At 39.0% G+C, this 16552-nt stretch overlaps 1 non-coding gene and 1 pseudogene across 1 annotated transcript; both read right to left on the reverse strand.

Annotated features, from left to right (window-relative positions):
- Positions 1 to 620: 620 nt before the first annotated feature.
- LOC103657454 lies at positions 621 to 1065 on the reverse strand (annotated as a pseudogene).
- A 6549-nt stretch (positions 1066 to 7614) lies between these two features.
- On the reverse strand, positions 7615 to 7687 carry TRNAK-UUU. Its single transcript has one exon. It is a non-coding gene; the product is annotated as a tRNA-Lys (tRNA).
- Between the last annotated feature and the right edge of the window lie 8865 nt (positions 7688 to 16552).

A 16552-nucleotide genomic window follows, 5' to 3' on the forward strand; every position in this document is an offset into this window, starting at 1 on the left:
ACTAGAAGCCTTAAGCCTCCATAGGAAGTTCTTCACATTTCTTCAGAAAACAGCCTATACTCAGCCCTACTGGTAAATTCAGGGTGTTTGATTGCTCTGCTCTTACAGGGAGAGTAAAGTCAGGAGGACAAACTGAATGGTTTTTCCAGAAGTGGGCTAATACCTATCCTATTAGAACATGCCAGTTCCACAACCAGAACCTCTTTGGGTTCCACTGGAAAGTTCAGATCCGGTCACGCGATAGCTTTCTCCTCCCTGTAAAGCTTCTCCACCGGTCATTTGTTGACAAACTACCATCCATTTTCCATCTTTCAGAAATTCATTGAAAACTCTGGTTAAGTAAGCAACCACTTTTCCATTTTATTTACTATTAAGGGTTTATTCTCTTTTGTATTTCTGTACTGTCACTTAGATGATAATATTGGGGGAAAGGACTATTAAATAAGTATACTCAAGCTATTCGCTTAATTTACTCATTTTACAAATATTTACTGAGTGCATACCAGGTGTCAATATTAACAGGAGATTGGGTTGTTGGGTTATAGATTTTCTCATTCTCAGAAGGCCATTCTGGGGGAGCAAATAATTTTTAAATTTTTGTAAACAAATACACCAAAGGATCACGCAGTGCTGCTCACCTTGGATACTCTCCTGGGTCACAAGTCTGCACAGTCCTCTGCAACTGGTCCTGAATAGCAGAACATTTCATTGTTTACTATGTGATAGCAGAACCTTGATTGTTTACTATGACTCCCATGTTATCTTCGAAATAGAGAAACACGCCATCTTTTTTGCAGTATGACCTGCATTGTCAAATTACCACTGCTGGCTGCATCTTCTTTCTAAGCTCTGGTCTCCCTTTCTTCACTGTGGCCATCACCATGTCACCCACACCCACAGCAGGAAGTCTGTTCAGTCGTCTCTTGGTCCCCTTCACAGAGATGATGTACAGATTTTCAGCTCCTTTGTTGTCAGCACAGTTGGTCACAGCACAGCTTCTACTGGAAGACCCGGGGAAATCTGGAATTTCACGCTGGAGGGCCTACCACATCCCCGCTCTGACATCTTGAACGCTGCTCAGAAGGCCATTTTTCTTCTTATTTCATATGTGAGAGACATAAAGGGCCCTGAAGGCTACCCCCTCACCCTAGCGCCACTGAAGGAAAACTGGATGGAGCTGATTAACTCTCTGCCTGAACCAGCAGCCAAACTCCCTCTCTCTCCTTTCCACTTTCCCTTAGGTGTTTTTTTACCTTTCTGGAATGCTGCCCTTCCCTTACAGTCTGGCTTCCGCATATCCTTAATAGTACAGCTATATAAATAGCAAGCTATTAAAAAAAAATTATTAGAACGGGGCGCCTGGGTGGCTCAGTTGGTTAAGCATCTGCCTCTGGCTCAGGTCATGATCCCAGGGTCCTGGGATGGAGCCCCACATCGGGGTCCCTGCTCAGCAGAGAGTCTGCTTCTCCCTCTGCCTCTGCCTCTCCCCCCCCTTGCTTGTTCTCTCTCTGTCTCTCTCTCTGTCTCTCCCTCTCTCAAATAAAAAAATAGAATCTTTTAAAAAATTATTAGGCCAAATTTGAAGGAAACAACAAGAACCTAGGGAGTTACTTTTAAAAAGGAAGCTGCTTTTAGCCAATAACCTTTTCCCAAGATCAAGCAAGGGTGAGAGTAGAATTTAACACCATTATGGACTGCAAGGCGGATAAATCCACCCCAAACTGGAACAACAGTTGGGGATTAGGGTGTACTCTAAGGGATCATCCCTGCAATAAACAGGAACTCTTCTTTCAAACTGAGAAAGAGCCTACGTAGAAGTACAGCCGAGTCCAATTCCCTGGAACACCCAGAAAAACTCAAGACAGGAACTTGGTTTCCTATGGGCCAGGACTTATAACATACCCAGACACAAATTCTAATTTTTCTGGAGGAAAGTAACTTCAAAGTGTTTTATTTTCAAACATCACGCCCAAGAAACGGACATAACGAGGCACCTCGAAAAACTAGCTACTCTGAGCAAGAAGCAGGTCCTCGGAGACTCCAGGTGTTGGAACCACCGCATGGAGACTCCATAAACACAAACGCCAACCATTTAAAGGAATGAATATAGCATTGAAGAGATCTTCAGAGACTAGGAAACGATAAAAAGTGGTACCTGGGGGCTGGTAAGTGTGGAAGATAGAACAGCCTTTTCATCTTGAGAATCTCACAGGAGAGGTGCTAGATCCTTAATGGGCTTGGAAAATATTAGATATCAACAAAAGCTGACAGAATCTGAATGTTCACTACACAGCAAATACTGCAGTGGGCTAGGGCCGAACCAAAATACCACAGACTGGGGGGCTTAAACAGCAGCGGTTCACTTCTCACAGTTCTGGAGACGGGAAGTCTAAGATTAAGGTGCCAGCTGGGTTGTTTCTCCTGAGGCCTCACTCCTTGGCTTGTAGATGTCTGCCTTCTCACTGTGTCTTCACGTGGCCTTCTCTTCGTGCACTCACGTCCCTGCGGGCTCCTGCTCTCCTTATAAAGACTCAGTCATACCGGATTGGGTCCCATCCTTATTACTCCATTTAGCCTTAATTATCTCTTTAAAGACCTTAATCAAATACAGTCACACTGAAGGTTAGGGCTTCAATGTATGAATTTTGTTAAAAATATTTGCTAGAAAACTTTAAGAAGAATGTTATATCCATTTTGAGTGAGCAGATGTTTATAAAAGCTTAAAAAATAATGGAAGAACAGCAGAGAAGAGATTTTTATCATCATCGTAGTTATAATCTTTATAGAACTTTGGTAGAACCGTTTGACATACTGGAATTCATAGCATCGAACGAAATAACCTTCAAGAACTGTACTTTATTTTTAGCTATTTAATTTCGTTTATATTAAAAAGTCTTTGAAGGAAAAAATCCCTTTTGGGAATTTTTTACTCCTGCGAGGCAGAATTAAAAAGATTATTAATTTTGTCAACTCAGATTTTGGAGTTGATTGTTATCAACCTATTCAAGCAAGATGGAATATCTGCTACCACGTACGTAAAAGGCTGATGGAACCAAAGAAAGCCTTTTTACTATGCTTTGCAGATAATACCACTAGCATAGCAGGATTTACTAACAACCACTGATCGCCTGCAAGAGAAGTTCATTTGCCGCTGAGAAATAAAATGATGTGCCTGGAGAAGGTAAGTCTTTCTCACATGATACCTAGTGTAAAGATCCTCCTGTCATTTAACTCCAAGAAGATTCTGGAATTAGTATGCTTGTAATGAATGCTGAGAAGGACGTGGAAATTCAGCGGTGATTCTATTTTCTCTAAAGCCAAATCCATTTCCACTGCCACATTTTTAAATCCAAAATGTAAGCACAAAACGTTTGTGGAAAGAAAGTAGTTGATGCAAAAATATATTTTAAATTCTAAATGTGTATATGTAAAAGCAAACATTCAAAATTCACTTTTTATCATAAAACTTTCCAAATACACACAGGAAAGAACAGTATAATGAACCCTTTTGGACTTGTCACCTAGCATCTACAATTACCAGCATTTTATCACTCTTCTTTTATCTAATCTCCATTAACTTATAAATTTATTTCTATTTTCTGGAGTCTTTTAAAAAAATTCAAGATATCATATGATTTCACTCCCTGTGAATTTCTACATGTATCTCTAAAAGCTAAGGATTCTTTAAAAATACTATTATCACACTTAACAAAGTTTTTTGAATTTCATAAACACCTGTGTTTATGTGTTCAATGTTCACCAATTGCATTAAAAGTCCTTTTTGTGCTTTAGTTATTAGTTTGTCCAATTGTTTATTAGCTTGTTCAAGTCAGAATCTAAATAAGATCTACACATTATGTTTGTTTCACATGTCTTTAAGTTTCTTTTATCTTTTCTTTTCCTTTATTTTTTAAGGAGGCTCCATGCCCATCATGGGGCTTGAACCCATGACCCTGAGATAAAGAGTTGGATGTTCTATCTACTGAGCTGGCCGGGCACCCCTAAGATTCTTTTAATCTTAATATTTCTCCCTTCTTTTTTGTTCTTTTTTTGTAAGGTTAATTTGTTAAGGAACCTGGGTAATTTGACTTGTAGAATTTTCCACATTCTGGATTTGCCTGATTGTATCTTCATAGTGAAAGGAAAAACAACTTTAAGACTGATTCTAAAAAAGCAAGTACATAAATAATAAAAAGAAATTAAAAGTAAATTAAAAAGACTGCTTCTAAAAATTATTAGGAACATCTCTTTCCTTCAGTTTTTAAATTGAGAAATAATTGACATACATCACCATGTCCGTTTAAGGAGTGCCGTAAGATGGATCGATTTACATGTATTGTAAAGTGATTACTACAATAGGTTCAGCTAACATCCATCTCTCATACAGATAAATTAAAAAAGCAAAGAAAAAATAAATTTCTACTTGTGATGAGAACTCTTAGGAACATTCTTTTGAGGAAGAACAGGATATTTTATATCATAGGATTGTCTTTAAAAATATATATATGTATATATATCAAAAGTATCAACCAAATCTTCAAGTTCCAGAAATAAAAATAAATCTTTAGTCAATTACTGCTAGGGAAGAGGGAAAGTTTAATCCCCTCAGTAGCAACATCACTATCAGCAGTACTTACACTGACAGATTTACCCAGAAAAATCTGCAGCTCTTCTAAAGATCTCAGTTGAAAGTAAATAAAAAACTCCAACATGATACTTAGTCTCACAAATGCACATGTATTGACCGTAAGGGTAACATAGTTGCCGCGTGTTGAACAATGGTTTTTCATGCACTGTGGGATCAAACTGCTGGGGCACCTGGCTGGCTCAGTCAGTAGAGCATGCAACACTTGATCTCAGGGATCTGAATTTGAGCCCCAGGCAAGGCGTGGAGACCACCTAAAATAAAAATAAAATAAAATATTTTTAAAAATTAAACTTAAAACTGAACTGCTAATACTTTTTAGTAATAAATGTATAATAATTAGTAATAATAATAATTTAGTAATAAATGTATAATAATAAATGTATAATAATAAAGTTTTAGATTAATTATTGTTTCCTAGAGGTTTATTATTTTTTTAAGACTTTACCTGTCAGAGAAAGAGAGCACAAGCAAGTGGAGTGGCAGGCAGAGGGAGAAGCAGGATCCCCACTGAGCAAGGACTGAGCCACCCAGGCGTCCCTAGAGGTTTATTCTTTTATTTTATTTATTTATTTTTAAAGATTTTATGTATTTATTTGACAGAGAGAGAGACAGTCAGCGAGAGAGGGAACACAGGCAGGGGGAGTGGGAGAGGAAGAAGCAGGCTCATAGTGGAGGAGCCCGATGTGGGGCTCGATCCCATAACGCCGGGATCATGCCCTGAGCCGAAGGCAGACACTTAACGACTGGGACACCCAGGCGCCCCTAGAGGTTTATTCTTTTAATGTACCATTTCGTTTGGCATCAGTTAGTGCTGCATATTCACTTTACAATTCAGTTGTTTGTCATTTTCCTAAAATGTTAACCTCTGTGTGACTAAATACTTATTTCATTTTATTGCAATGTTTAAGAGATGCCCACTTCCTCCTACCCCAGCTGGAACTGGGGTGCTCCAGCCCATCTTTAGTGTATAGGAATTCGATTTCCTCATATTCTAGTTAGTGATAACATATTTGAACCAAACAGCCCTCTGACCACTCATGGGGGGGGGAGGGGGAGACAGAGACAGACAGATCTAGTGATCCCGTAAGAAGTATCAATGGCTAAAATTTTTGTTTTTGTTTTTATTTTTTTAAAGATTTATGTATTCATTTGAGAGAGAGAAAGGAGGGGGGAGTGCAGAAGGAGGGGGAGAAAAAGTTGCAAGTGGATGCCATGCCAAGCACACAGCCTGACACGGGGCTTGATCTCAAGACCTCTGAGATCACGACCTGAGCCAAAACCAAAAGTGGGATGCCTAACCATCTGCACCACCCACAGGCCCCTAAAATTTTTGTTTTAGATGTATTTGCTTTAATCTGAAGATTAGTGGGCTTCATACAAGCTCACAGTCTTCTCCTATTACCATGCCTCTCTTTTCCTCATGTTCATTGCCTACTAAATCACTACAACTATGTTTGGTGAGGGGAAAGCACTGTGAAAATACTGATGGTGCGGCTGAAGGTCATGTCTCAAAGCCAGCAAAACCGTGAACACTTAAGATGCCAATGAACACCACATTCCCTGAAGGTAAGGTGCCAAAGCTGTCTATGTTCTAGTCCAGGCGCGGAGGAATGACCTCCTCCCCCTTCCACCCCACACTTAGTGTTCTGGATACCAAAGAAGCAGTGCTTTGTATCTTCACATTTTATGAGCTCCTTCACTGAAAACAACTTCTTTGGCTTCTACCTGCAGAAGCATGGGGACAAAATTCTACTCTTCTTGGCTCATGAGCCAATATGCTGTCCAGACACCACTTTCTTTGACCCCTGGCCTGGGGGATGCTGGAGTGGGGTGATTGGGGTATTGGTGGAATAAAGACAGAGGAAAGGATGACAATGAAACACAACAAAAATCCTTTTGTAGAGGTTAAAGTCTTCTTGCAAATCCATTCTTAGCAGATTTAAGTCATCAAGCCATGGAATGTTTATTGAATTACTCCTATGAGCCAAATATTGTGCTGAGGGCTGGAGACCAAGATTTAAGCTGCATATAGTCTCTGTTCTTTTGAAGCCTACATTCCAGAAGAGAGAAGGAACACTAACCAATTAATATACACATGCTTAATAAAATAGTTACAAGTTGGCGGGGTTAGGAAAAAGTTGAGGTGTGCCCAAGAGAATATAATGGAGGACCTGGGAAATAGAGAGTTAGAGAAGGTGTCCTGAAAGAAGCGATATTTGAGCTAAAATCAAAAAATTAATAGTTTCATGATTCCATTTACATGAAACATCCAGAATAGACAAATCTACAGAGACAGAAATTAGATTAGTGAAAGTGATTACTGGTTGCTTAGGGCTGGCGGGAGGATGGGAGTTGGGCAATGATGGCTAAAAGATAAGAGATTACTTTTTGAAATTATTTAAATCTCCTAAAATTGATTGTGGTCATGGTGTGCAACTGTAAGTGTACTAAAAATCATTGGATTGCACACTTTAAATGTGTGAATTGTATTGTATGTGAATTATGCCTCCATGAAGCTGTTACCCAAAAAAAAAAAAAAAAAAAAATCAGATTATGTCATTCCTTGCTTAACACATTCCCCAGTGGCATTCAATTTTGTTTGTAATAGATTCTAAATTCTCTGCTTTAGCCTACCGAGTTCTTGCCAATCTCGCAGCTTTCTGTCTGGCACCATATGCTCCAGTCACACTAGCCTTTTCTGTTTCTAGAGCATCCCAAATTCATTACCATCATAGTCTTGAATTAGCTTTTTCATTCCCTAGAGTACTCTTCCGTTGTGACCTCCCTGGTTGTCTATTGTCACATAGTCTCGTCCCTTTACTTTCTCTGGTCTGATGAAATCCTTTTCCCTGGTCCTCCCAACCTTTCCAGTATGTGCTCTAAATTCCAACTTGGGATCAGTAAAGTTTCCCACATATTTCTTCTTTTAATTTTTCAAAAAGATTGTATCTCTTAAGTAATCTCTACACCCAACGTGGGGCTTGAACTCACAACCCCGAGATTAAAAGTTACATGCTCTACCAACTGAGCCAGCCAGGTATGTGTGCCCCTCCCCCCACTTTTCAAAAAGTTACCTACATGTTTCCTTTTTTTTTTTTTTTTAGTTTCCTACGTATTTCTATTGAATGAGCTACCTGAGAGAACTTTTCTCCTAAAGCCTGGACCCTTCCAGCAAATGCTACATTTTCTTGAGTCTCTGTCTCTATAGATACTAGATTGTACATAGTATTTTGTAACATTTTCTTCAGCAATAGTTTGAATTCAAACACAAATTATAAACAAGTTGTTAGCTTTCAGTGACATAATTCGAAAAAGTTTTAAATGGGCAACCTAACCTAGGAATGCCACGACTGGTCCTTTTTGAACAAAGCCATGACTACATTTAGTACCATAAAAAAAGAAGTCCCTCATACCTCATTCCAAGTCAGTTTTGCCTCATGGGCTTAGGCTCTGTTGCAACTTGCTGAGCTTCCTGTTGAAGTTGCTTCTCCACCCCTGGACTGAGTGATAAAGACTCAGCGCATCTCAGGAAACTGCAAGCTGCAGAAATGACTACCACCCCCTTCTTTATCTTCCGCTTGGTGTGAAGAGAGTTGTAATCCTTCCCATGCCTTTGGGCTACGGACCTCCCCTTTTCGCCTTCCCACTCTGCCTGGGCCTAGTGCAGGCAGCATTAAACTTATCTGAATCGTATCTGATAAATCCGGTTCTCAACTACTCAGAGTACAAATCACAGCTCTTGCAACTGGGAGATCTGTCTTTAACTAGTTGAAAGTTATATTTAACTGCCTCTCAGCAGATCCCCATCACATCCTTGACCTAATTGAAATCTGGCTATTTCCTGAGGACCTTATTTGCTCTGCAACCCTCTCAAGCAGAGGCTACCTATTTTTCACACTCCTCTGACCTTCGGCTAGGCTTTCCATTTCTCCACTGCAGCTTCTTCTGGATCATTTATTTCTTTCCATTCTGGGAGGGGGGGACCAAAGTGCTACCACTCTATCCCCCTCCTCATTGTCATCTTCTATCTGTTCCTGGTCTTTTCATGATGCTTTAGCTTCTAGCTCAGCCATCTGTACTCCTACCATCATGTAATTTTCACAATGTCAGTTTTCTTGTAAAGGATTCATTTAATACACTGAGCCCTCACATCCTTGACACTTGCTTCCACTTCACCTTAAGTATTCATTCCCAGAGTCATATCTGAAAACTTTTCATCACCTAAAATTATACCACTTTCAATAGTCTTGATTTCAGAAATCCTCAATTTAGTCACCAGCCTGGCCTTCCACCACCCTTGCTTTACTATCCATAGTGCCGTAATTTTCTACCTCATTCAAATGCCAAACTAATGAACCTCACTACTCTCTATTATCTACCGTGTTCTTCTTGTCTTTACTTTCTGTGTCCCTCTGTTTACAGTCGATGGTCTATCAATGTTACTACTCTCTAAAGATTATCCACCACTCATTGCTTCTCTCTTCTTCCACTACACTTAACCTGGCAAAATCTCAACTCTAATTGAATCTAATTATCCACACTCTCAATGCCTATTGCTGGATAGTAGACTGTTCTGAGGTAAAGCACGCAACCAGGCTAACTGGCCTCATTTTATCATCACAGATGTTAAATAGACACCCAACACTACCCAAAACATCTCTTCCATTTTCCTTGGTAAGCTCGCTTTTCCACTCCTTGAAACATCAACTTCATTGCTTTTCCTTTCTCCTCAAATATTCCTGTATGCTTCCTTTGCTTACTGTCAGTCATTAGGAAGAACTCCTTCATCCTCTCACAACAACAAAACAAGAGTTTTAACTGAAGCTTTCCTTACTCTTCCCTCCGTTAAAATGGTGAGAGTATCCTTATGCCAATATAAGGCCAACTTTCAAAGCTTTAGGATCAGCTCTTAAACCAGCAAACTAGCTACTCATACACACACAACTTTATTTTGAGTAGACCTCTGTTCCCTCTTGCAGTTGCTCCATTTCTATGCTTCCCTGAATAACAAAACTTCTCAAATCAGCTGCTACTCACATTATCTCTGCCTCCATACCTATTTAGCACTCATTACCTACTGTTTCTTCTTCTATTTCTACGGAGGGAGTATTAGCTGCAAATCAGCTAGTTTTTAAATATTGAGCCTGATACGATTCCTTTGTTTCTTATGTGGCAAAGGCATCACTATGAATTTTATTAGACACTATGAGTCTAAAACTGTTCTCAATTAACTTAAAATAAATTATAGGAAGAAAATTCCAGCAAAGCAAAGCATACTCTTTGTAGAACATAATTATGAGAACAGCAGCAGAACGTACAGTGCCCAAGAGAGGGTTCAGCATGATTTATGCTAACGCATATTGCCTAAAGGTTTACATTTCAGTCTACCCAAAGTTAGTTCTCAATGTCTTAGGGTGTGCAATAGCACTCAGGACATGCATAAATACATAAATATATCAAGTCTACTAATGTCTGCTTTAAATATACATATCTTTAAAGAAAAATATTTCAGAACCAAGTAACATAAACATCAGTGCTGTGTGGGGCATCATTAACCAAAAAAGTCAGGCAACAGATGTGCTTACTGCTAGGGACACAGAAAAGAAATGAAGTCTTGGTCCTCTAAGAGCTCAAATTCTTTTTTTTTTTTTTTTTTTAAGATTTATTCATTGATTTGAGAGACAGAGACAGAAAGTGCACAAGTGGGGTGGAGGGGGGCAGAAAAAGAGGGAAAGCATCTCAAGTAGACTCCCCGCAGAGCTCAGAGTCTGACTTCAGTGCTCAATCTCAGGACCCTGAGACCATGACCTGAGCCAAAATCAAGAGTTGGACACTTAACCGACTAAGCCATCCAGGCGCCCCTAAGAGCTCAAATTCTAATGGGAAAGACAGCAGCCTAATAAGTTCTATAAAAGAAGCGTGTACAGGATACAAAACAGAGAATGGAGTATTTTGCTGTGAGAGAGAGACAATTAGGAAAGGTTTTATGAATGAGACATATGAGTAAGAGTTTGCCAAATAGAATTTTCCAGTAGAGGTGGAAGCATGTGCAAAGGAATGGAAGCATGAGATTGCCCCACAGAATTGTGAGGAATTTGGTGGCTGGACTATAAGAAGCAAGTAAAAGATACTGGTGAATTGAGAACAGATCATGGATGATCTTATAAATCATGCTAAGAAATTAAACATAGGATTATATTTTAGTCAGTGTAGAGCTTTGAAAAGTCATAAGCAGAAGAGTAACGTTAAATTAGCCTTGGCCTTTGAGAAAGATTGTGTCCTGGCCCGTGGTCAATAGATTGAAGGAGATTGGAGATCTCTAGGAAGCAGAATGGATAGGATTTGATACCATTCTGTTCATTTGGTCATTCTATAACGTAGTCACTACTTCAGAGGAAATGCTCTAAATACTCAGAACTTGTAAATAAAGTTTTACAAAGCCTTAAGTAGGCTTCACGCCAAGTTTGGAGCCTGACATAGGGCTCGATGTGAGGCATGAGCCCATGACCACCGAGATCAAAACCTGAGCCCAGATGTTCAACCAACTGAACCACCAGGCACCCCAAGTTTTACACATCCTTTAAAATGTTGTTGTAGAGCTACATGGTTAACTGGGAGGAATCTTTACTGTATATAATTGATTTTTCAAAAGCCAATTTAAAGCAATACATATAATAAATCCCATTTTGTATATAAATCTTTGCATACTCAACTTTTATTTTCTTAAGATAAATTTCTAGAGGTTGAATTCTAAAGTCAGAAGATTAAACGTTTAAAATATATATGGGATGAGGTGCAGGTGTGTGGATATGTGTGTGTGTGTGTGTGTGTGTCGTTATATAGAACAAAAGTCTGTAAGATATATACTACTCTGATGACTGAACTTGTAGGTTGTTCTCAATTTTATATTATGAGCATCCCTGTACATACATCTTTAGATTCCTCTCCTACTATTTCTTTAGATAAAGTCCTAAGAATAGAAATTCTGTATCAAAAAGTGTGCACATTTAAGGCTTTTGAGAGATGCCTGGGTGGCTCAGTTGCTTAAGTATCTGCTTCTCTCTCTCTCTAATAAATAAATAAATAATAAATAAATAAATAATCTTAAAAAAAGAGGCTTTTGATACACCTTGCCAGATTTTTATCTAGAAAATTATCAATTTGTATTCCATCCTTAGTATATGACAGTTTATCCATGCCCACATCAACACTAAATGGTGACTTTTAAAAATATTTTACCTATCTGCCTGATGATATATGATATGAAGTTGATCATTTTCTTTTTTTTTTTTTTAAGTTTTGTTTATTTATTTGAGAGAGAGAAAGAACAAGTGGTGGAGAGTGGCAGAGGAAGAGAGAGAGAGAGAGAGAGAAGCAGATTCCCTCTATCCCAGGACCTGGAGATCATGACCTGAGCTGAAGGCAGACACTTAACCGACTGAGCCACCCAGGCACCCCATTTGATCATTTTCTGATACATTTATTAAAGATTTATTTTCTTCTGGAGTCTTAAACGGATCTGGAAATACTGTTAGACTAAAACGTGAGATTGGGATTCAACTCTAACTTTTCCCCCAATTGTTGCCATGTAGCAAATAATCCTTTCCCCACAGACTTGAGATGCCATCTTTATTAGAGACAAAAATTTTATTTATATTCATTTTTCTGCTTCCAGACTTTTTTTTAATAGCTTTATTGAGATGTAAATTCACAAACCACACAATTACCCCATCTAAACTGGGCAATTTGTTAATTTTTAAGGACTGTGGTAAAACATATATAAAAATTGCCATTTTAACCATGATTCAATGTACAACCTAGTGGCATTAATTACATCAAGAACGTTGCATTATTTTAAAACTTTTTCATCATCCAAATGGAAACTCTGTAACCATTAAATAGCAAATCCTCATTCCCACTGTTCCTGGCCTTCCTATTCTGTTAATTGACCACATCCCTGTTCTCCAGTCTCATGCCATTTTTATTATGATAAAATTATATATTCTGGGACGCCTGGGTGGCTCAGTTGGTTAAGCATCTGCCTTCAGCTCAGGTCATGATCCCAGGGTCGTGGGATCGAGTCCCACATTGTGTCAGGCTCCTTGCTCAACAGGGAGCCTGCTTCTTCCCTCTGCCTGCTGCTCCCCCTGCTATGCGCGCTCACGCGCTCTCTCTCTCTGTCTCTCTCTCAGACAAATAAATAAATAAAATCTTTAAAAAAATTATATATTCTTATGCTCAAATTGAATGTCTAAGTCCCACTCCTGCAGGTTACATTTTTTTTTAAACTTTGATGACTGTATCAGCTCTTCCATTCTCTTAGTTTAAAATTCTCTTGCCAAATTAAAAAAGGAACGGCAATACGTTCACGGTTATTTTGGGGAGAATTGACATCTTCATTAAGTTGTTTTTCTCTACCTAGAACATAGTATGTCTTCATTCAACTTTCTATTTAAAAAAATAACAGTTTTACTGAGATGAAATTTACGTACCATACGATTCATCCATTTGAAATGTACAAGTCAGTTGTTTTTAGGAGATTCACAGATAGGTGTAACTGTAAGGATAGTCAATTTAGGACACTTTCATCACTTTGAAAAGAAACTCTATACCTTACACCCCTTTATCATTCCTTCACCAACAGTCCTAAGCAACCACTAATCTATAGATATGCCTATTCTGAAAATTTCATAAAATATACTCTATTTTGTGACTTGCTTTTTTCATTTAGCATAATGTTTTCAAGGTCCATCCGTGTTGTAGCCCATATTGGTACTTCATTCTTTATTGCCATATCCTATACCATTGTATGGATATAGCACATTTTATCTATTAATCAGTTGATGTACATTTACTTTGTTTCCACCTTTTGCTGTTATGAAAAATGCTGCCGTGAACATTCCTGTACAATGCTTTGCATGGACGTATGTTTTCATATTTCTTGGATATACATGTCGGAGTGGAATTACTGAATCATATGGTAGCTCTATGTTTCACAGTCTGAGGAACAGCGAGCCTTCTTTCTAAAGCAGCAGCATCACTTTACATTTCCGCCAGCAGTGTATGAGTGTTCTTATTTTCCATAGCCTCAACGATAATTGTTATTTTCTATCTTTTTTATTATAGATATCCTAGTATGTGTATAGTAGTATCTCATTGTGGTTTTGATGTGCATTTTCTCTAATGACTAATGTTGAGCATTTTTTCATATGTTTACTTGCTATTTGTATATCTGCTTTGGAGAAATGCAAATATAGATCCTTTGCCCCCCCCCCCACTTTTTTTTTTTAAAGTAAGCTCTACATCCAATGTAGGGCTTGAACTCGTGACCCTGAGATTAAGAGTTGCATGCTCTACTGACTGAACCAGCTAGGCACCTCATCTTTGGCCCATTTTAAATTGGGGTGTCTTTTATTGTCAAGTTATAAGAGTTCCTTTTTTTTAAGGTTTATTTATTTTTACTTTAGAGAGAGAGAGAACGCACACACACGTGAGTTGAGGGGAGGGGCCAAGGGAGAGGGAGAAAGAGAATCCTCAAGCGGACTCCCCATTGAGCTTAGAGCCCTATGCAGGGTCTGATCCCAGGACCCCAAGATCATGACCTGAGCCGAAATCAAGAATTGGACAGTCGAGCAACTGAGCCACCCAGGTGCCCCTGTAAGGGTTCTTTGTATATGTATATTGTGGATACAAGTCGCTCATCAGATATATGATTTGCAAATATTTTATCTCATTCTCTGAGTTGTCATTTCCCTTTTCGATTTTGCCCTTCGAAGCAAACTTAACTTTGATGAAATTAAATTTATTTTTTTCTTTTGTTATTTTTGCTTTGGTGTCATATCTAGTAATCCATTGCCAGTTCTGAGATCATAAAGATTTACCCTTATGGTTTTCTCCAGGAGTTCTATAATTTTTGCTCTTATATTTAGGTCTTTGACCATTTTGAGTTAATATTTGTTTTTGTTTGTTTGTTTTAAAGATTTTATTTATTCATTTGAGAGAGAGAGAGCCAGATAGACAGAGAGAGAGCATGAGCAGTGGAGAGAGGCAGAGGCAGAAGGATAAGCAGACTCCCTAATGAGCTGGGAGCCGGAAGTGGGGCTTGATCCCAGGATCCTGGGATCACAGCCTGAGCTGAAGACAGACGTTTAACCATCTGAGCCATTCAGGCGCCCCGATTTTTTTTTTTAAGATTTTATTTATTTGACAGAGAGAGACAGAGAGAGAGGGAAGACAAGCAAGGGGAGTGTGAGAGGGAGAAGCAGGCTTCCCGCCGAGCAGGGAGCCCGATGCGGGGCTGGATCCCAGAACCCTGGCTGGGGTCATGACCTGAGCCGAAGGCAGATGCTTAATGGGTGGGCCACCCAGGGGTCCCCCAGATGCCCCAATTTTGAGTTAATTTTTGCATATAGATTGAGGTAAGGGTCCAACTCCATTCTTTTGCTTGCACCTAACCAGTTGTTCCAGTACATCTGTTGAAGAGACCATTCTTCCCCATTGGATGATAGTGAGATCTTTGCTCAAAATTAGTTGACCATGACACATGGGTTTATTTCTGGACTCTTAACTCTATTCTACTGATTAATAACTCTATCCTATGTCGGTATCACAGTACCTTGATTACTGTTACTTTGTGGTTAAGTTTTAAACTTGGGAAGTATGACGGGGCTCCTGGGTGGTTCAGTCTGTTAAGCAACTGCCTTTAGCTCAGGTCCTGGTCCCCAGGCCCTGGGATTGAGCCCTGCTTCAGGCTCCTTGCTCAGTGGGGAGCCTGCTTCTCCCTCTGCAACCCCCACCCCCACTTGTGCTCTGTCTCTCTCAAATAAATAAATATACTCTTAAAAAAAAAAATAAAATCGGGAAGTGTGTGTCTTCCAACTTTATTCTTCTTTTTCAAGATCGTTTTGGCTATTCCAGGTCAGGTTTCCTTTCAAGTAAAGTTTTTTTTTTTTTCCGTTCTGTATAGTGAAAAATGCACATTTTTTTTAACTTGTTAGGCTGTTTAAGTATTATATATTTTTGTTGGAATTTGCTTTCCTGACAGTATTGTAATCAAAACTTGCTGTTTTCGGAAAACCTATTAATTTTTTTTTGTACTGATTTTTTAGCAACTGGTCTAGTACACAAGTAACTCCTTAACACTAATAGTCATTTATAATTGATTCTCTTTTGTAGGCAGTTATAGCATACTCAAATAGTAATCACTGTGTTTTTTCTTTTTTTATATCTGTCTTTTCTGGTCTTTTTGTATTGGCTAATATTGAATAATGGTGGTCATAGTCACAGCCTTGCTCATCCCTGGCTTGAGTGGGGATGCTTCTAATGTTTCACCATTTAGTGTGATGGATTCAGATAGCTATCGTTGATCTGCATCTTAAAAGGATGCAGGAACAATCCACTTGACATGGTGGTAGGGTCTGTGGTGACATTTGGGGTCAGTTCAGAAGAGGGCATTCCTGTCAGAGATAACAGCATGAACAAAGACTTTAGGTTGAGAGATAGTATGGATGTGTGTAGGAAACAGTAAGAACTTACATGTTGCTATATCATAAATTTAAAAAGCAGGGAATAGTGAGAAAAGATGCTGAAGAGCTGGACAAGGACCAATCCTAAAGTGTCTTAATGGTCATATTAAGAAGTTTGCATTTTATTCTTTTTATTTTGGAGAACCAGGGAAAGATTTCAAATAGGGAGGTGACATTGTCACCCAGGGACCTTATCACGCTTATTTCATTTATTTATTTTTAGGGAGGGAGAGAGAGATGGGAAGGAGGGCAGAGGGAAAGGGAGAGGCCCCACAGCCAGTTCAGAGCCTGATGACGGGTCTTGATCTTACAACCCTGAGACCATGACCTGAGCCGAAATTGAGAGGTGGACGCTTAACCGACTGAGTACCCCAGACAT

Source organism: Ursus maritimus, unplaced genomic scaffold (genome assembly GCF_017311325.1).
Source record: "Ursus maritimus isolate PB19 unplaced genomic scaffold, ASM1731132v1 scaffold_29, whole genome shotgun sequence".
NCBI lineage: Eukaryota > Metazoa > Chordata > Mammalia > Carnivora > Ursidae > Ursus > Ursus maritimus.